The 21,545-nt window shown below is 38.7% G+C and overlaps 1 protein-coding gene across 2 annotated transcripts in view; it reads left to right on the forward strand.

Annotated features, from left to right (window-relative positions):
• The window catches only part of PRKN (parkin RBR E3 ubiquitin protein ligase), a 1,337,794-nt gene that overhangs the window by 225,474 nt on the left and 1,090,775 nt on the right, over window positions 1–21,545 (forward strand). The window lies entirely within an intron of this gene.

Here is a 21,545-nt window from a genome sequence, read left to right on the forward strand (position 1 = left end):
CAATGCAGTTAGATAAAAGAAAGTAATTATAGGTGTTTAAATTCAAAACAATCAGGTGAAGTTTTCGTTATTTGCAGATGACATGGTTTTAGCTTAGAAAAGGCCAAACACTATTACAAGCAATAAGAGAATTCAGTGTGGTTGCTGGGCAAAAAATAATTTGTAGAAATTCAGTAGCCTTCCCATATATAAATACCTACATAAGAGATAATAGAAGACCCGTGTACACACAAAGGCTGAACATCCTCAGGGTCCTTCCCTGCCAATGTGCAGGCAGTGTACAGACCCTAAGGCAGGCCCATTCCAGGGAGATTGAGGACATTTCTGACATGACTATGGCTCAAGGGCTGTCCTTTGGTCTCACTGAACATTCTTAGAACTGGACAGAAATCTAATATTGCCTCCCTGCCATCCCTTCCTCCCTCCCTCCTTCCCTTCCTTTCCTCCCTTCCTCCCTTTCCTCCCTTCCTTTCCTTCCCTTCCTCCCTTCCTTCTTCATTCTTCCTTCCCTTCCTCCCTCCCTCCCTTCTTCATTTCCTTTCCTTTCCCTTCCTTCCTCCCTTCCTTCCTCCCTCCCTCCCTCCCTCCCTTCTCCACTTCCTTCCTTCCTTCCTTCCTTCCTTCCTTCCTTCCTTCCTTCCTTCCTTCCTTTTCTTCTTCACAGGATTGGACCTGCATTACAGTTATATGACTGCCAGACTTATAAACCTCCATCCTCATTTTTAAATACATATTTTTAAGTTTCTGAAGTTTATGTACGGTTACATTCCCTTTTTTGGTGCACAGTTCCGTGAGTTTTTATACATGTATAGATTCTATGAACTTCTACCACACATGGGATACAGAACAATTCCAACTCCCCAAAGAACCCATTGCTGTTTTCCTTCACAAGTATTTCCCCCAGTAAATTCCCTGTAGTTCTAATCAGACATTGGTGTGTTTCTCAGAGGATCCAGACTAATGTGTCATGGGACTGGGTTTAATGCATGTGGCAAGTGAAATGTCTTTGAGATAGGAAATTACACTGTTTGTCTGCCGGTTAAGTGACATTTTACATTTTGAGGAGCATAATATTTGTGAAGGGTGGAATGATTATAGTGAGTTATCATCATTCACTTCTGGGTCTTAATGTCTTCACATCTTAAGCATCAGTTAAAGGTTGAACTGTATCAAATAGAGCTGTACAACAATGAAATCTATGGATGTTCTCATCCCAAGAGTGCTTCATCTGGAATTGCATGGATTTGGTACCAGGGGTGGTGCATAGGAACATTCTGCATTGGAATGTGGATTGGACAAGTTGATCTCTAAGGACCCATCGACCAGGAGGCTGCAGAGATATTGTGATTCTAAAAGCCAGTCCATCTCCTCCTAGACATGAGTTTTGGAGTGGATTTTTATCCCTATGAAATATTTGTCTTTGCTTTCATTTATTCATTTTACATAGTGTACCCAATCCTATATGTATTTTTTATTTTCATTTGATATGAAACCCTTTAAAAATTATAGATAAGCAATGAATACCAGATACCACAAATAATTACTTTGATCCCACGTCATGAATATTACGGTGGCAGCTATTGCTGTTTTTTGTTACACTGGGGCACTCAGTCACATAGTTGATGAAGTTGTGTGCTTTGACATATACATAACTTGTCCTAACAGGTTTCCAGGGTAACCAGAACAGCACTTTTATGATTTCAGCTGGATTTTCTTCAAGTGCACTTCCTTGAGTGAAAGATGGAATATTTATGCGATGGAGTATAGGTCCGAATATTGTAGAAAATTAACTTTTTGGGTACCAGATGAACATAAAATAAAAAGTTACAGAAGCATAAAAAGTAGCAGAAAGCCTGTGCACACAACCTCTGAAATATATTTGTGGTAAGATCAGTGCCTTGTATAAAACGTGGAGATATTTGAGAAGGATCTTTAAGGCACTCAGCTTTTGGGATTTACCTCCTTGTCTTAAGAGAAAAAATTATCACACCACTTTTCACCATTGGAGTAAACATATCTGTCCAGGGCATTGAGTATTGCCATGGGTTTATAGGACAAGAACTTCAAACGTGATGAAAAGGCAAGACCCAAAGAAGGAAAAGAAAGGACAAAAATTATGCGGGGAGTACCATAACAGGCCACATCACTGATGATTATTACTCCCTTTATATTTTTTTGGCCTTACATGTTTTCATAATTTTAGTCTGAGGATTTTTTGAGGCTGGAAAATCCAGATACTTCTAGAAATACCAGAAACAGCTTATGTTGACCCATATAAAGGACACACGCATAAAAATGTATTAGGTTTCTTTGATAGAAAATTGTAAACTGATTGGTCCATAATTCACATTTCCTTGACTTTTAAGGTAGCTCACTGGTCATTAGCCTGTTGTGCCCTTCCTCATTTGGAAAAGAATTGTTTTAGTTAAGCAAAACCAGAATCTAAAAGGACTTAGGAAATAACAGGCTAATGGAGCTGCTGTTTTCATTATATATATAAAAAAAAATATGTTGCTGGCATTAATGGTGCACAGCAGCAAATAATGTACCCTTTTACATCCCAGTGAGATACCAAATACTATGCTAGTTAATTTGAATATGAAACACAGATTCTTAAAGTCTGCCTACCTTTGATTTTCTACTCACTGGAAAAACTATAGGTAAAATATATATATATATATATATATATATATATATATATATATATATATATATATATATTTAATTTTAATGTTTATTTTTGAGAGAGAGACAGAAACAGAGTGCAAGTGGGGGAGGAGCAGAGAGAGAGGGAGACACAGGATCTGAAGCAGGCTCCAGGCTCTGAGCTGTCAGCACAGAGCCTGATGAGGGGCTCAGACCCATGAGATCATGACCTGAGCCGAAGTCAGATGCTCAACCAAGGGAGCCACCCAGGTGCTCTTGTTTTTGTTTTTTTTTAATTTTTTTTTATTTTTAACGTTTATTTATTTTTGAGACAGAGAGAGACAGAGTATGAATGGGGGAAGGGCAGAGAGAGAGGGACACAGAATCGGAAACAGGCTCCAGGCTCTGAGCCATCAGCCCAGAGCCCGACGCGGGGCTCGAACTCACAGACCGCGAGATCGCGACCTGAGCCGAAGTCAGACGCTTAACCGACCAAGCCACCCAGGCGCCCCTCTTGTTTTTTTTTATTAATAGTGTTAGAGTGTCAAAAGGGAAGCCTTAAAGTATATCAATATTAGTTTAAAAAAAATAGATAATCATAGTTAAAGATTTTGAAGAGATGTAAGTTTAGCCTTTCCTGGATATTAGAATGATGTAGCTACTAATATACATAAGATAAGACACCTATAGGTAGGAATTTGTGGTCTCAGTATAATTTGGTAACTCATTTGCTATTATAAATCTGAAGCTGGCTACATCAATAGAGAATTGATTTTTTTTAAGTTTATGTATTTATTTTGAGAGGGGGGAGAGTCAGAGAGAGAGGGAGAGAGAGAATCCCAAGCAAGCTCCGTGCTATCATCTCAGAGCCTGATGCGGAGCTTGAACCCACAAATCACGAGATCATGGCCTGCGCAGAAATCAAGAGTCAATGCTCAACTGACTGAGCCACACAGATGCCCCCTATTATTTTTGAATATAGCTATTTAATTATTCAAGTTAGAACTTTACATTTTATTTCCAATAAGCCAAAAAAATTAGTTTAATGTTTGTTTATTTTTGAGAGAGAGAGACAGAGTGGGAGCAGGGGAGGGGCAGAGAAAGAGGGAGACACAGAATCTGAAGCAGGCTCCAGGCTCTGAGCTGTCAGCACAGAGCCTGACACGGGGCTTAAACTCGCGAATCGCAAGATCACGACCTGAGCCGAAGTCGGACGCTTAACTGACTGAGCCACCCAGGCACCCCATATAAATCTCAAAAAATCTGTTTAAATGTATGGTTTTATTCCAGCCATCTTACCCTGGAGTACTAAATACCATTTAATCTTTTCTTGGTGATTCTCTGGCATCATTTTATGCATTTTAGTTATTATGATGTGTTAGAGTCAAGGAAGCCCTAACAAATGGGGTGGGTGGTGGGCCTGAACGTGGTCTCACCCAGATGGCCCACACCTCACAATCCCTGGCAGCTCATGAGTGTTCTCCAATGGCTTCTATAGTGTCCTGTAGTCGTGGTCATTGCCAGGGGACTGCTTTTCATCCATGTTAATTTGAGACCCCACAGGACAGAGGCCTTCTCCCAGCACTTATTCTCTCCTCCAGAGAACATTTGTTTTTCAAATGTTTATTTATTTTGAGAGAGAGCATGAGTGGGGGGAAGGAGAGAGGGAGGGAGGGAGGGAGGGAAAGAGAGAGAGAGAGAGAGAGAGAGAGAGAGAGAGAGAGAATCCCAAGTAGGCTCCATGCTGCCAGCTCACAGCCCAATGTGGGACTCATTTTCATGAACCTGAGATCATGACTGAGCTGAAACCAATAGTAGGACACTCAACCAACTGAGCCAGCCAGGCACCCACCTCCTTCAGAAACAGTGTTTGCATCATGCCTCCTTCTTCAATGTTGCCATCATCTTCCTCTGTGGTCAGTAATGGCCCGGACCCCTCAAATACTTACCTTATGGTCTCACAGTTGGTTACTCAGGGGTCACCAATGTCTCTGTATTTGCTATTCCTACTCTTCTCAAAGAACCCTCAGTGTTTCTGTGCGGTGTGCAGAAGCCATGTGCTATCCCCAAACTCTGTGCCAGGATGTTTTGTGAAGGGTTTATTCCCAAGTCTTCATGTCTTTTAATAAACAGCTTCATGGCTTCTCCAGGGTTGAAGTTCTCCTTAATGTTTCACTTCGAGTAGAATTTCAGGCACTAGCAACATTAGAAAGCACATCGTTTACATTATTGTCCCATTACTTTCAACACAAATAATTTCACTTTTTCTTTAGAGAACTGATCCACAGGCTGAATCGAGGAGATGATATTCAAGGGAAGAAATATAATATCCAATTATAGGTCAATATTAAACCCATTTTCTCAGAGTAAGCTCTACAGTCGTTTATAAAATTAAACAACTATGGTTCAGTACCACTTATATAGATACGGTGGAAGGTAGTATGGGAAGAAGATCTAACAGTGAGTAAACAACATATTCACCCCATAAGATAATCTAGGAATCTGTACTCTAGTAAACACACACACACACACACACACACACACACACACACTCAGAAACCTGAGGTGACTCTACACAAAGGTTTTATAGTAAAAGGTATAGTAAGACAGCAGAGAAGTACATAGGGAGGCTTATAAAAGGAGTGTAATTTAGAAATAGACTCCAAAAGGTTAGCTTCTTCACTGTTAGAGAAACTGCAATGGGAAGGTTATCCCAGAGAAAACACAGTCTGAACAAAAAAGTCTTAATGGAAGGAGAATATAAGTCATGGTCTGGACACAGCTCATTGTGGCTGGTGTTTGGGATGTAGAAGGAGGCCATGGCCAAGAGAAAGATGAGAAGAGTGGACACAGGAGGGGAAAGTACAGTGGGAAATAGGTTGAGGAAGACAATTGTGAAGAGCTTTAGATCCCTAACAAGGAGCTTTGAATGTCATCGTCCGTGAACAGGGCTGCTGCAGATAGTGTTGAACAAAAGAAGTGGGGTCGTGAGATCTGCCTGGCAATTGCATAACAACTTTGGCAAGCCGGTGTTTCTGGAAACATTCTATTGATATGAATACAGGATTATAGATGCAAAATGCCTGTGTAAATTCATGCATTAGTGTGTTTACCACGTGCTTGAAAGTCCTAGGAGGTAACATATTCATCAGAGACTTCATTTTGTAACTGCCTACAGGATCATCCTGAGCAAGAACAGTTTTGTTTGAGGCCTGAGGGACTCACCATAATATACTGGTACCTACTAGACTGCCTAGTAGATATCAGGTACCTCCTGGATATTGGTAGGACTTAATGAAAGACCATAGATCAGCATTATAAAAACAGTAAGGAGATAGATTGTGCTCCTAAATGAGTTTTCAGGAAACAGACATCAGCTTTTTTTTTTTCTAGTTTATATTGTAGCTTTGTTTTATTTTAATTTCTTTAAGCCTCTCAAAGAATCCAGTACAGTTTGCCTCTTCACGGAACGTTAGAATAGAGGAGCAACCACCACCTTCACTTAGAGGTGTTGCAATATCTGTCCCAGGTTAGAGACCAATGTAGGTGAGAGACCCAGTTTTGGAACCAGATACCTCTGGAATTAATCCTCATCTCCCACTTTTATTGCTATATAATCATGACTATTTTAGGGAGTCTCTTCATCTTCTCTTTGCTCATGTATTCAGTGGGGGTGACAAACCCAGGTTTGTGGGTGTCTTGTGGGTAATGATTCAAGGGGCTCATGCATGAATATACAAATAGAATTGTCATCATCTTCATCATCGTCATTGCCATGGCCAGGGTTATCGTGTTGGCTAACTCTCCCTCGTTTGGGAGGTTTAGCGGTGGAGAATTTAAAGAGCTGCCTCTTGCAGCATCGGACGTCATTCTGAGCCTTCACGTTTCCCTGTGCTTGCATTCCCCTATCGTCCGCTGCCTGTTTGCTCTTACGGTTGGCAGGCTGATTGTTTATTTCACCCGCTGGTTTTGCTTGAGGAAGATAGCCTATTCATAACATGCTTAATAAGATTTACCAACTTTTGTACGAGCTTACGTACTTTATGAGTGTGCAGTCTTATTGTTTGCCATGTTAGAGAAGTCTCTAACAGCCCTGTGCCTGCCTCTCCATGAACATGCAGGTGCACACACAGTTTTTAGGTCTCCTCTTTGCATTTCTGGTCTTGTCCACTAACAGAGGATCTGCCGCTTGCTTGTTCCTGTCCTGCTTTGACCCCTCCCCTTTCCATTTCTCTTTTTACTTCCTCTTCCTCTGTTACTTCTCCCATCTACCTCAACCTTGGACGTACGAGGCTAGACTTTGAAGTTACAACTCTGCTCTACTTAAATACTCTTCTGACCCATCACACTAGAATCCAGTGACCCCTAGGTGCCCTTGCATTCAGTGAGCCCCCAGGAAACACTGATTGAATGAGTGCCTTAACCCTGTTGACCAAGACCCATTGACTGTGCGTGCTGAGAGCCTTTTTCCTTTTTTTTCACAGCGGGAGGAGATTTTTGTTTTAATTCTTTTGGCCTGCTCTTTGGGAGTCCAGAGTGAAAGGTACTCCTAGGATAATTGTTTGTCACATTGCTGATAAACAGTAGCAAATAGTATGTGAAGCATGTAAGGTAAATAGGATTCCTCACCTTCAATTTACTTTCTTGGGGATGGGGAAATGAAGGATTCTCAGAGGAATTTTTATAATGAAAAAGTCTACTTCATTTCAAATTCTCTTTTGACATTCTCTTTAAATAATAATGGCAGTCTCAGTATCTTCACTGCCCTTCATCCCTTCTCTTATTGCTTTTGCTAGGTTGGGCTTGTGGTGTCAGGTCGGCCCACACCCTGAAGTCCAGCTCTGGCCCAGCACAGGAAGTTCCCTGACTCTGGTGGTTCATTCCTGCCTTGGTTCCTGATCTCCTGATATTCAGAGTTTCTAATCATGATCATCAGACCATCTCGTCAGAACCTGTGCTTGAACCCTCTTGCCCAGTGTCCCTTACGTGGAGATCCCTGGTTGCCGCCTGGTCCTCTTGTGCTGGCTGATCTCTTGGACTTCACCCTGGTCAGCCTGTTTTGTGGGATCAGTCATCACTTCTCTGATCTGACAAATTATAATCTTTGGATCTTATAATGTGACTCCTGGAATAGCTTGTTTTATGTTTGCCCTGAAAACTTTCTTTGAACATACCTGTCTGTTATTAATGCTGCTCTCAACATTTAGATTTAATAGAATATTTTATTTTATTTAAATTCTTATGTTTATTTTATTTTTGAGAGAGAGACGGAGCAGGAGCAGGGGAGGGGCAGAGAGAGAGGGAGACACAGAATCCGAAGCAGGCTCCAGGCTCTGACCTATCAGCACAGAGCTCGACGTCGGGCTCCAACCCACGAACCATGAGATCATGACCTGAGCTGAAGTTGGATGCTTAACCGACTGAGCCACCCAGGAGCCCCTAGAATATTTTATTTTTATTTTTTAAATGTTTGTGTATTTTTGAGAGAGAGAGCACAATCTGGGGAGGAGCAGAGAGAGAGAGGGAGAGAGAGAATCCAAAATAAACCGTGAGATCATGACCTGAGCCAAAACAAAAAGACGCTTAACAAATTAAGGCACCCAGGTACCCCAGATTTAATAAAATATTTTCAAACAAATAGGATTTATTGGTGAAAAATATAATACCTATTACATTGGCTTTTCTGTGATTTCCTGGAAAGCAGTGAATTAATACTGTAGGCTTGAAGATCATGTATATAACATACATGTTATATGCATGTATGTATATAAGTACATATTTATACGTTAAGTACATCCTCCACCCCGTCTTCATTTTTTTTCTTTAATAATTTAACTTTTATTAGTTGAAATGGGATTTAGTGATTTCTCACTAAAAACGAACCTAAAGAAATATAATTGTTTCTAAAAGAAGTGCTCAAACATATTCTCACAATTTATTCATTGAATATGTGCAAGGAAAATTAAATACAGATAGGTTATTCTTCCTGACAGGTTAAAGAAGTTAGGTGTATGTACTGTCCCAGCTGTATTATTGGAAAATAAATAAGATGTATTATGCTGGTTTATCTCCCCTTTGTCATTCTTAGCATTAGGTCAAGATGAATATTCTACCTATGGTGTTATGTAAATATTTCTGTACTTTGTTCTTTCAAAGGTATTAAATCGTTTGAATTATATTGCCCCAGCTTCATATAAGTGGGAAAAGGCCTTTCTGTTCCTAGTAAGACAAATATATTGGCAGTTCTGGAGTCATCCATATTATCTTTGAAATGGCATTTTTTAATTAAACTTATTGAAAACATTAGGAATTTACTTCACTGTGGTCAATCGCTGTTGGAGCTGGTGGAAATGCAACTTTTTCCCATCATTTTAAAACAAAAAACTAACCTAAGTTATTGTAAATTCACAATCATGGTGACACTTTTAAGAGATTAATTTATATTCAGTGTATACAGATTAGAGAGTCTTGGTAATATAGTAAGTTGGGAATGTAAAATGCACTTTCTCTAAACTTTCTGTCAACATATGGCTTGACAACGTGGCTCTGGAACTGTGCTTTCCAAGGTGGTGGCCGTTAGCCACACATGACTAGCCTAAATTGAATTGTGATGTGGTTGTAAAATACACACCACATTTTAAAACCTTGGTATAAAAACGCAATGTACAATATTCTGTTAATACTTTCAATGTTGATTAAGTGTTGAAAATATAATATTTTGGATATACATCAAGTATTAAAATTAATTTCATTTGTTTCATTTTGCTTTTTTTAATTTGGCCACCAGAAAACAAAAAATTACATAGGTAGCTCACATTTTTGGCTTGCATTATGCTTTTATTGGGCAGCACTGTTCTGGAGACTAGGAAGAGGAAGTGGGTGTGTGAATGCTACACCCCTTGTATTTATGAATTGAAAAATCATGGTATCTACTATGAAGCTTGAAGTTGGCAAATGCAGAGTAATGCATTTGGGGAAAACTAATTCAGATTGTGATTTCTAGATAACACGGCTTAGAGTCATTAAGTCCCATTCATTGAAGGCAGTAGTTTAGTGGAATGTTTTTACTTAAAAGACCAATGAAGTCTGAGACAACATTTACTTGCGAAAAAAAAAAAACAAAAAAACAAAAAATAACACTTTCCAATCTTTGTTTAAAATCATAGTGCTTCCCTCCATGAAATATCCGTTTCTGGTAAGCACCCTAAAAAAGAAGTAGAAAGGCTTAAGCGTTACAATGTTTTATGGCAGCATATGTGATAACGTTAGGACACCCTGGATTGAAACAGGTAAAATTCAGCAATTATGAAAGGTAGATGACAGGTTTAGGAATATTAGTGCTTTCTTTCAGGGGCTTGAGTAGAAAGGACTGATAAAAAATAAATAAAAGAACTTATTTATTTCTTAATTGAATAACCATGGACCAACTCACTAAAATCTAAAACATTACAGCTGTAGGTTTCTGGAGTAGCTGATTACAATGTTTGGGTACATACTGTGGGGCTGCCTTACAAACACAATCATTTTATACTGGGGTTATTGTTCGAGTTTTCAAACTGTAAATGAGGGCCTACACAAATTTCCTTTATGTTAATTCTTTGTTCTGAAGAGCTTTGTGATATTTTCTCAAATTTTACTAAGCTATTCAGAAAATTTAAAGTTTGCAAAGTTTACTCCCTCAATTGACAGAGGTCCAAAGTATAAATCAGTTTTAGGTATGTTTATACCATCAAGGAATCATTAAGTATATATTTTTAGAGTTTTTTTCTGCTATTACGGAGAAGGCAGTCATCCTATTCTTGGAACATTCTGTGTTACCATTGTCTTGCTGGATCAATTGAGCTAACTAAATATGGAAATGTACCAGGTACCTGACAGAGTATTTTTTGAAGTGTCATTTGATGATGATAGCTTGTTACATCTTCTTAAGTCTAAAGATAGCCCATAAAGGTGATGATAGATGGCTGCAGTGGTAACAAAGGGATTTGTTGAGTCAATTCCAAAAAGACTAGAGTTCTAATACTTTTAATAATGCAGTAAAATACAAAGTCATAGAAGTGCCACCAGATTTGGAATAATATGTCTGAATCTGTATTTGTATATATGCATAGATCATGCTATTAAAAAATCAGAAATATGTACGTACATCCTTTAATTTGTATGCTTATTTATAATTTAAAAATTTTAATAGTGGAACCTTATATTTATTTTATAATTTTAGAAGTGGAAAATTTTAGTGTGTAGGGACTCAGGCCCAAGAAAACACATTAATATCTAATAGTTTAGTAAATGGCAAAATATATTTTATTAATAATTGCAAAGTATAAACAGGTAATTATAAATTGTTGTTCTGCAGTGGTGATTCACAAAGCAATAAATTAGAGAGGAAGGGAGAAGATACGGCAGTGATAAAGACAGAAGGTGCTAGTGCAGGACTTATTATAACTTGTGCAAATGCCTGTATCCACAATATCCTCCAACTTAAAAAAAAAGTGCATGAGTGGCTCAAGCATAGCTTTGCCTCATGCTAGCACTAAGTAGGCTTTTTGTTCTCATCCATCCAGGATGCAAACTCCATAAGGGTTGGGATATTGCCTATTTAAACTCATTGCTGTATCTGTGGTTCCAATGACAGTGCCTAGCAATATCAGGTATTAGGTCAGTGAGTGAATGAATGAATGAATGAATGAAACTCTACCCTTCCTAATTTTTTATATCTCTTTTCATTATATACAGACTATCAAAATCTTAGGGTGTAGGTATCTTTTTTTTTTGTAGATATATTTTTTAATCCCTCACTTATACAGTGTTCAAATCCTCAGTATGATACCTTTGTGAAGAAGATATCCCAGCATCCATGGGAGACCTGCCTTTTGTGGAGAGCTCATTTCCTCGTGCAATGCTTCAGGCTTTCTCGGGACAGAGGTGTTGTTGGCCCTTAATATGGCGGATGAAAATCTTTCCTTCTGTAGTTTCCTAGTTCTTGGCCCTTGGGTCATAGATAAAGGATGTAAAGACAGTTATCAGCTCCCTCTTATCCTACCATTCACCCCACCCTTTCTTAATATACCCCAGCTTCCTGTGCAGATTCTTCAATAGTCTTTTAGCAATCCAAGTGCTATAGCAGCAAGAATTCTCATCATCTTGGCTGACTCCTCTGAATGTTTTCTTGTAGTGTCGTTCCCACTTCTGAACATAATAGTCTGAGTATAGTCTGACTGGCACAGGACTGATTACTCCCTTGTAAATGCACCAGAAGACCATGCTAGTTTCCACCGTTAGCTGTATCACTATAGATTTTTACAAAGAGTACTGTGAGTTAATATTTCTATGCAGTTTTTGTGAGTAGCCGTATTTCTTTATCATCTCCCATTTTGTCAATACATGGTTGGTATTTTGATCTCAAAAGTAGGAGCTTATATTTACCTGAGTTAAATTTATTTATTTTTTCATGTTTATTTATGTTGAGAGAGAGAGAGAGAGAGAGAGAGAGAAAGAGTGGGGGAGGGGCAGAGAGAGAGGGAGAGAGAATCTCAAGCAGGCTCCGCGCTCAGCACGGAGTCTGATGTGGGACTCCGTCTCATGAACTGTGAAATCAAGACCTGAGCCAAAATCAAGAGTCGGACACTTAACCAACTGAGGCACCCAGGTGCCCCTGAGTTAAATTTCATTGAAAGAATTCATCCCAACCTTTTGGACAGTCTCCACCTCTTGGATCTTTATTTATTTATTGTTGTGTTTTATTGTCCTACAATTCTCATATCATATTGCCAGAAGTATACCTTCTAAATATTTGTCTATTGTATTCATTTTAAAATGGTGTCAGTAGTACCTGGTATAGATCTGTGATTAGTTGCTGAAAAACTTACACACTCTTCAAGGTAAGAGGCTGCAAACACTTATTTTATTCTTCTGGCACCAAGCTCAGTACCTGGCTGGCAGGAGCAGATACAAGTACTTGCCGCATTGAATTAGCTGTTGAATGCGCGCAACACTCTTAGAGTAGAAGTCTTCATCTGTCCACCATCTTACACCAGATCCGTTAGCCAAACTGCTCTCCTACCCATATTTCTGCCTGTTGGAAACAAGGATATAATGAAGGACATGGCCAAATGCCTTGGTGCAGTGTGTGTGTGTGTCCCCCACTTATTGGATTATGAAAAGGTTAAGAAATGGTATTCTCTGTTCTGCACTCACAACCCAAGTGGCCCTACGCTCTTTCCAGTACTTGACAGACACTGAGTAAATGTCAGGTGAATGATTTCAACGTTTTCTTTCAGTCTAGTTATTGTACGCAAATCTCTATGAACAAAGGTTCATGGAATTCATGATAGCAATAAAAGATTTAAGGTTTCTCATTCACTTCACTCAGCATTTGTAGTATGCTCTTATTTGTGAAGCCATGGAATTACAAAAATGAGATGTGCAGATTCTGGTGAGGAGAACGTTGTATTTATTGATTCAGTTGCTATATACTGAGTAGTGTCTCTATGCCAGACAGTTGACTAGTCCAGATTCAAAGAGGCAGTGTCCTTGCTCTATTAAGCCTTACATTTCTACTAAGTAGCATGTAAACAACTAAGCTGGTAATATGAATGTCAGTAAGAAGGTGATGAGAGAGTGACTGGGGAGGCCACTTAGTTAAGACAGTCATGGGAAGACCTTATGTGAAGATGATGACATTTGAGGTACTATCCGAAGGACGAGTATGAGCCTTATGAAGACATGACAGAAGCATGTTGTAGGCAGAGGGCATGGCCGGTGCCAAATTCGGAAAGAGTTTGGCTTATTCCAGAAACACAAAGGAGAAGCCAGTGTAGAGTGGGAACATGGTGAACTGAGTAGCTGGGCATGAGATAAAGGACACTTTATGGAGGATCTGTCGGAGGACAGATAGGAACCAGGTCATACAGTGCTGCAGGTGGTAGTAAAGAATATGAACTTTCATTTGTGAATAGCAGAAAGTCATCGAGAGGTTTCAGTAGGAGGTGACGTGCCTTTATTCTTGTGTCAAGAGAGTCATTTGACTGCTCTTGTTAGGGGCAAGTGTAAATAAGAAAGACCTGTTATAAGAGTATTGCTCTTACTTCAAGAGAGAGATGATGGTGGAGACAGCAGAGATAGACAGAAGTAGACAAGCCCAAGATATACTGTGGAGATAGAACCAAGGGCATAATGATAAGAAGGGTAAAGGGAAGAGATAAATTGATGCTGGCTTACAAGTTTTTGGCATGAGCCATTCATTGATGGTGCTACTTACTCAGTGAAGACTGGAGGAGGAGCAGGTAGGGTGGAGGGGGTCGATGATGACAAATAACTTAAGATAAAGTGTGGTAAGTGCTCTAATGAATACCCGCCATACTTCACACGTGTTATAGTATTCGTTTATCCTCTACAAACCATTATATGCAACACACACAAAGTGGTTCTTAGTTAGCTGACTTAAACAATGAGAAATCATCCAGATTTACCTCACCTTTAAATAAAAAGATAGTGTTAAAAAGGAAAAAAAAAAAAAGACTGAAAAACAAAGAGAACGGTGACATCTGTTTTATCCTGCAGGAGAAGCATTTTAAGAAAGTGAGGTGTCAACTTTTATTGAAAGTTAACAATAATAAAATACCTTGGGCTTGGGTGAATATTAAATGTTAGCACACACAGCCTGTTCTGCAAACGATCACTTCTACCTCCCTAAAGACAAGCCCAGGCACGTTTTGTGTCATGACACAAGTTGTAGTGGAAAAAAGAGAAAAGCGGTGAGAAGTGTTATTTTCTTGAAGTAATTTATCACAGCTGTTGCTTCATCAATACACGTATAAACTTCCACATCATCAAAAAGGGTAGTAGCTATTTCTGTAATCAATCCAGAAATAATAAGCTGGGCATGTTTATTAACTTCCATTATAAACATACAGATATATATCTGCAAATATGTCAAGAAAAGACAAATATTGGTGGTTCTGGTATTTCAGCATTAGTTATTATTTGGAGTTGTCATCTTAAGAAATAGCCTGATACAAATACTGATACAAATACTGATATGCAGAAATGCATTCAGGTGTATTAATTACTACGTATCCAGATGTTGCAGATACAAAGCGAATGTGGGAGTGAATCGTGAGCATCATGTTCTTGTGAAAGCTTTGCTAAATTCTTAAATATCATCATATACCCTCCTCTTACCTCAGTGTTAGTGGATTTTCAGGGGCACATAAATCTTATCATAGAATTTAGCAATGGTTAAATTTTCACACAATATGTTGTATGGTGACAAAATTTTCCTACCAGTATGTGCAGGTGACGTCACTGTTTACCAGTCATTAGCATTTTCTGTCATTTAGGTCATCAGTATAACAGTAATACTTCTCCCTCTTGAATTATGTGAGGAAATCCCACCATTTGGCTAAATAATACCTCCAGAAGAAATTCTCTTGAATTTTGATATCTTTAGAACATGGAGGTGGTTTGTTCAATCCGCTTCTTCTAATGTAATATTAGAACTCAATTTCTGTATCACCACTTTTATTGATATTATTTATGCCAAAGCTGAAAATGCAGCAGACCATATTTCAGCTTGAAAATAGTTATTCTCTGTATTAAGTGCCATGGATCTGTACTCTATATTGAAATGAGTGATCATTCTTTTATATGGAGAAAAGGCCAGAAAAATAGAATCCTAAAAAATCCATTTCCCTCACTGCTTTTAAATCACATTGGACCTAAGAATTTATAAGTAGTCACCATGTGTGGTGAAGTGGAGAAATTGAAAAGTCACACAATATTACAAAGTTGTCTATTCTATCTAAGTTACCAACTTTTACTCTTATCCCCATTTCCTCCTCAGCCCATATAAACACAGCCACACAAGCCACATCTCCTCCCAGTCACTATTTGCCCATTTTACATTTTACTTGGTTTCCTAGATATGTACACGTTGCCTCTTTTGTTTTAAAAAAAAGTTTATTTGGGGGCACCTGGGTGGCTCAGTCGGTTAAGCCTCCGACTTTAGCTCAGGTCATGATCTCCCAGTTTGTGGGTTCGAGCCCCATGTCGGACTCTGTGCTGACAGCTCAGAGCCTGGATCCTGCTTCAGATTCTGTGTCTCCCTCTCTCTCTGCCCCTCCCTCCCTCCCTCTGTCTGTCTCTCTCTCTCCCCTTCCTTTAAAAATAAATAAATGATAATTTTTTTTAATTTATTGAAATATTTCCTCCTTTTCCACTTTCCCCTCTTATTTCTCTCCCCCAACCCTTTCTCTCTGCTCTGATCATTACAAACAACCTTAAGAGACTATGAATTACATGACATTTTGACTTTGTGCAAAAGCTCTGCCACATACATATCATGCTGGAACCAGAGTCCCTGGCTTGTCCTAGTCAGCCATCCTCCATTCGTCTGCGTGGTTTTTTTCCCCATAAAAATAAGGGATCATAGAATTTTTGTTTCCTTTAGTGAATGCGTTCTTTTGCTATTATCAGGAAATGAAGCAATTTGTTTTTTGAGTTTAAGATGAAGTTTATTTGGAGGCCCTTTCCCCATTGTAAAAGCATAGCAAGATATACAGAAGAGTGGAGGAAAGAAAATGAAATCCCCTGTAATCTCATTGACCTTCACATATCCATGTTGGAGAAGGAGCCAAGTCTGGCCATTGACAGGGTCATTTTGGTGCCTTTACATTCAGAATTATTTTTGGCTTGTTATGAGGGTCAGCTCTCCTATAGCATTTTCACCAAATCCCAACCCAGGACAGCCATCCAGCCCCAGCCTGTCATGGCTAGTATTTCCATGCATATACAGTCAATCTTAAGAGCATTCTGTTTTGCTGTACACCCTGTGCTGAAAGGCTGACTCTGTCTGTCTGTCTGTCTATCTATCTATCTATCTATCTATCATCTAACATCTATCTATCTATCTATCTATCTATCTATCTATCTATCTATCTATCATGTATCTAACATCTATCATCTATCTATCTATCTATCTATCTATCTATCTATCTATCTATCATCTATCTAACATGTATCTATCTATCGATCATCTAACATCTATCTATCATCTATCTATCTATCTATCTATCTATCTATCTATCATGTATCTAACATCTATCTATCATCTATCTATCTATCTATCTATCTATCTATCTATCATCTATCTAACATGTATCTATCTATCGATCATCTAACATCTATCTATCATCTATCTATCTATCTATCTATCTATCTATCTATCTATCTATCTTTGTTTTACATTAGATTCATTAAGGGCTATGCGGTGACATGGCTTCTCACACTGAAATCACACTGATTTTTGCTTCTTCTCCATAAACATGGCTTTTATATTCCCACCTCAAATCTTACAGGCTGCTTCTCCCTCTCCCTCTCTTTTAAAGATGACTTTTCACCTGTCTTGTGTTAAGTACTCTGTTTTTTTACTGCCACAGAATTGGCACATATCACACCACCCCACACACAACAGACTGGTTTTTTCTTTTGGGATATAATTGGCATATAATATTGTAATAGTGTTAGGTGCCAGGACTGAATTCTTAATCCAAATTCATTCCCATAGAATTTTCCGGACTTTTCCTTAGCCAACTCTGGATTCAAGACTTGAACGTAAGACCTGAAACCATATTAACTCCCAGAAGAAAACATAGGCATTAAGCTCCTTGACATAGGTCTTGATGATGATTTTTTGGGTTTGACACCCAAAGCAAAGGCAACAAAAGCAAAAGGAACAAGTGGGATTATATTAAACTAAAAAGCTTCTGCACAGCGAAAGAAACCATCAATGAAATTAAAAGGCAGACTACTGAATGGGAGAAAATATTTGCAAATCATGTACCTGATGAGGGGTTAGTATACAAACTATGGAAAGAACTCCTATAACTCAATAGCAAAAAAAAAAACAAAACACAAAAACGAAAAAAAAAACTGATTTAAAAAATAGGCAGAGGATCTGAGTAGACATTATTCTAAAGAAGAGATACTGATAGCCAACAGGTACATGAAAAGATGCTCAACATCACTAATCAGCGAAATGCAAATCCAAACGACAATGAGATATCACCTCACATGTTTTAGAATCACTAGTATCAAACAGACAAGAGGGGTGCATGCATGGCTTAGTCAGTTAAGTGTCTCACCCGTGATTCCAGCTCAGGTCATGATCTTGTGGTTTATGAGATTTAACCCTGTGTTGGGCTCTGTGCTGATGGTGCAGAGCCTGCTTGCTATTCTTTCTCTCCCTCTCTCTGCCCTGCCTCTGCTTATGCATGCAAACTTTCTCTCAAATAAATATTTTTAAAAAGACAAGAGGGGCACTTAGGTGGCTCACTCAGTTAATCTTCCGACTTCAGCTCAGGTCATGATCTCATAGTTTGTGAGTTTGAGTTCCACGTCGGGCTCTGTGCTGCCAGCTCAGAACCTGGAGCCTGCTTTGGATTCTGTGCCTCCCTCTCTCTCTGCCCCTCCCCCGTTTGTGCTCTGTCCCTCTGTCTCTCAAAAATAAAACAAAACATTTAACAATTTAAAAAAAAGACAAGAAATAAGAACTGTTGGCGAGGATATGGACGTTGGTGCAGCCGTTATGGAAAATGGTATGAAGGTTCCTAAAAAAATTAAAAATAGAACTACCATATGTTCAGCAATCTACTCCTAGGTATTTATCTGAAGAAAATGAAAACAGTAACTTGAAAAGATATATGTCCCTCCATGTTCACTGCAGCATTAGATGCTGAACTAACAGAGACACCCAGATGCCCCAAAAATGCAAATATTTTTAAAGTTATATTTCCAATTAGGAACCCAGATTTGTGGCTAAAAGAGGAAATGTGAAGTTTAATTGTAGAACTAGTTAAAAATGTAGAAACTAATCAAAGAAATTTAGCAGAAAAATAATTAAGAATTATGACCACAAGATTTTGTTTCCTTAAGTTTCTCATTATAAGGAGTTCTCAAAGTAAAGATTAGCATTACTATAATCATCAGTGATAATTATCAGTAAGTAGCAATCTTACCTCCAAAAACTGTGAGAGATACTTTGACACTTATTTGAAATGAGTCTACATCATGGAATGCAAGTGAATTGAGTTGACGTTGCTAGTTTGAAATAACCTTGCCAGAGTAACATTGTATGAAACGACACTTTTGAGTAACATTGTATGAAATGACACTTTTGCAGCAGGTTGACAACCAGTCAAGATTTAGCTGTTCTCAAACAAACATAATGTTACCATATGAGCCTGCCGATATAGACTCAAGAAAAATGAAAGCATACATCCACATGAAAACTTGCATACAGATGTTCAGAGCAGCATTGCTTAGAATAGCCAAAAAAGTAAAACCAACCCAAATGTCAAATGACAAATGGATACATGTGATTTCTCTATACAATGGATTCAACCACTAAGGTAATGGAAATATAGTGTTATATGCCAAATATACCTCAATGAGTAAAGTAATGAAGTTCTGACAGTATAACGTGGATGAATCTTGAAAACATTGTGCTAAGTGAAGGAAGCCAGACGCAAAAGGCCACGTATTGTAGGAATCCACTTTTAGGAAATGCCTAGAATAGATAATTCTAGAGAGAGAGAGAAAATAGATTCATACTTGTCACGGGCTGGGGGAAGGAGAAAACGGGGAGTGACAGATAATGGGCAGGGGCTTATTTGGGGAAGAATAACAAAAATATTTTGGAACTAGAACGTGGTGAACAAGTAGAATGGTTGTACCACTCTGTAAATGTACTAAACATGACTGAATTGTGGACTTAAGAAAGGTGAGTGCTATTTGCAGCATCATGGATGGAACTGGAGGGTGTTATGCTAAGTGAAATAAGTCAGGCAGAGAAAGACAGATACCAAATGTTTTCACTCTTATGTGGATCTTGAGAAACTTAACAGAAGACCATGGGGGAGGGGAAGGGGGAAAAAAAGTTACAGAGAGGGAAGGAGGCAAACCATGAGAGACTCTTAAAAACTGAGAATAAACTGAGGGTTGATGGGTGGTGGGGGAGAGGGGAAAGCGGGTGATGGGCATTGAGGAGGGCACCTGTTGGGATGAGCACTGGGTGTTGTATGGAAACCAATTTGACAACAAATTATATTTTAAAAAAAGGTGAGTGCTATAGTATATGAATTATATTTCAATTAAAAAGACATCGATCTGTCTTAATTCTGTAAGAAAATTAGAAGTTCCTGTCAACACTGTGAACTCATAGTGGTGTAATACAATGAAAAGTGTAATAAAATTTCTGGGATCCTCCTTCAAAGGCAGGTGTAGAATTGTTATTATGGCAGATGAACCTTTCATAAGAAAAGGAAACTTGGCAAACCTTGAGATTCATCTTCCAGCTCATCCCCAAAGTGTTTGGGGATCTAAAACTAAACGAAAACAGTGTAATTCTATAAACAGCAACAAAAATCAGCTGATAAATGCAGTGGTGTCAACAAAGGACGAGATGAGAGATACGCTACCCCACTTCTTGGATTTGCGTGGGAGCCTGGACAGAGATGATCTGACCGCTCCACTGGTTTTTCTTTGCTATATAGATAGAAGTGATATCTGGGAAGGTACCTTAATATTGCAAAGAACTCTGTGATGAAGCAAGCAGTCTTTGGGAAAGATTTTCATGAGCTGTTGGCGTGTTTAGGCCAGTGTCCTCCTTAATGGGGTGAGGGACACAGAGTGTGGATATATTACACAAATGGAGAGCTATGATCAGTGTGAAGGCCGCTGTGTGCCCTGAGAACACCTGCTAGTAAGACCCACCTTCTGGTCTCCTTAGTGTATTTAGTGGAGTGACAAAGATGTTAACATTTATTAAGAAGGGCTAGGGGAACTTTTAAGACACTCGTTTGTAGATAAACTTCTAATCTGTGATGATGAGTGTTTTATCCACTTACACATCTGAGTACTGTATTATTTGGGGAAAATGTCTAGATTTTTAAAATCAAAGTTCAATCTTCCTTTAGGAACATACAAGTTTTATGTTCAATGATTAAAATCCCGGAAAAGGTGAATGAAATGATTTGCCATTTAATTGCAAGTGATTTGCAGACTTTTTGTAGCTTTTAAGTTGTTTTTTAATTTCTTCAGTCTATCAATATATCTATATAATATTGGACCCCTGATTCCCATTTACAGAGATGCAATTCAATCTAGATTAAAGACTTAGAGTGAAAAAGACATAAACAAGTAGTAACGGTTTGAATTAACATTAGCAAGTTCTCAAATTGAAAAGGCAAACAACTGCATTTTTCTAAGTTGGCGTGTAAGACATCAGGATTGTTACAATCTTTTCTGGTTAAAGTACTTGTTAATAGAAGCATTTTCAAAGTTTTAAATATTACCCCATGATCCCATCTCAAAAAAGATAGGTAAGTCCTTGATTGAAATAAAGACTTGTACTTAATTTCAGCCCAGAGTTTATCTTTATTTTATTTTCTAAATGTGCTTTATGGAGTGTGAAAAAATAAACACGAAGAAGTGTAATGCCTAAGGCAAGGGACTGAGGGGCACTGTCAGAACCGAGAAGGCTGTAAGATTTCACTCTCCTTTGAAAGCTCTCAAGTTAGGGTGCCATAGTTTGTTTTTTTTTTTTAATTTTTTTTTACATTTTATTTATTTTTGAGAAACAGAGTGAGACAAAGCGTGAGCGGGGGAGGGGCAGAGAGAGAAGGAGACAGATCTGAAGCAGGCTCCAGGCTCCGAGCAAGCAGTCAGCACAGAGCCTGATGCGGGGCTTGAACCCACAAACTGTGAGATCATGACCTGGGCCGAAGTCGGACGATCAACCGACTGAGCCACCCAGGCGCCCCAGGGTGCCATAGTTTAACGGAAGTTGGTAGAAGACATGAGACTCTGGAGCCGGAGCAAAAGTTTACTACTCACAGCAA

This window comes from Panthera pardus, unplaced genomic scaffold, assembly GCF_024362965.1.
Source record: "Panthera pardus isolate Hobbes unplaced genomic scaffold, ASM2436296v1 HiC_scaffold_17, whole genome shotgun sequence".
NCBI classification, from domain to species: Eukaryota; Metazoa; Chordata; class Mammalia; order Carnivora; family Felidae; genus Panthera; species Panthera pardus.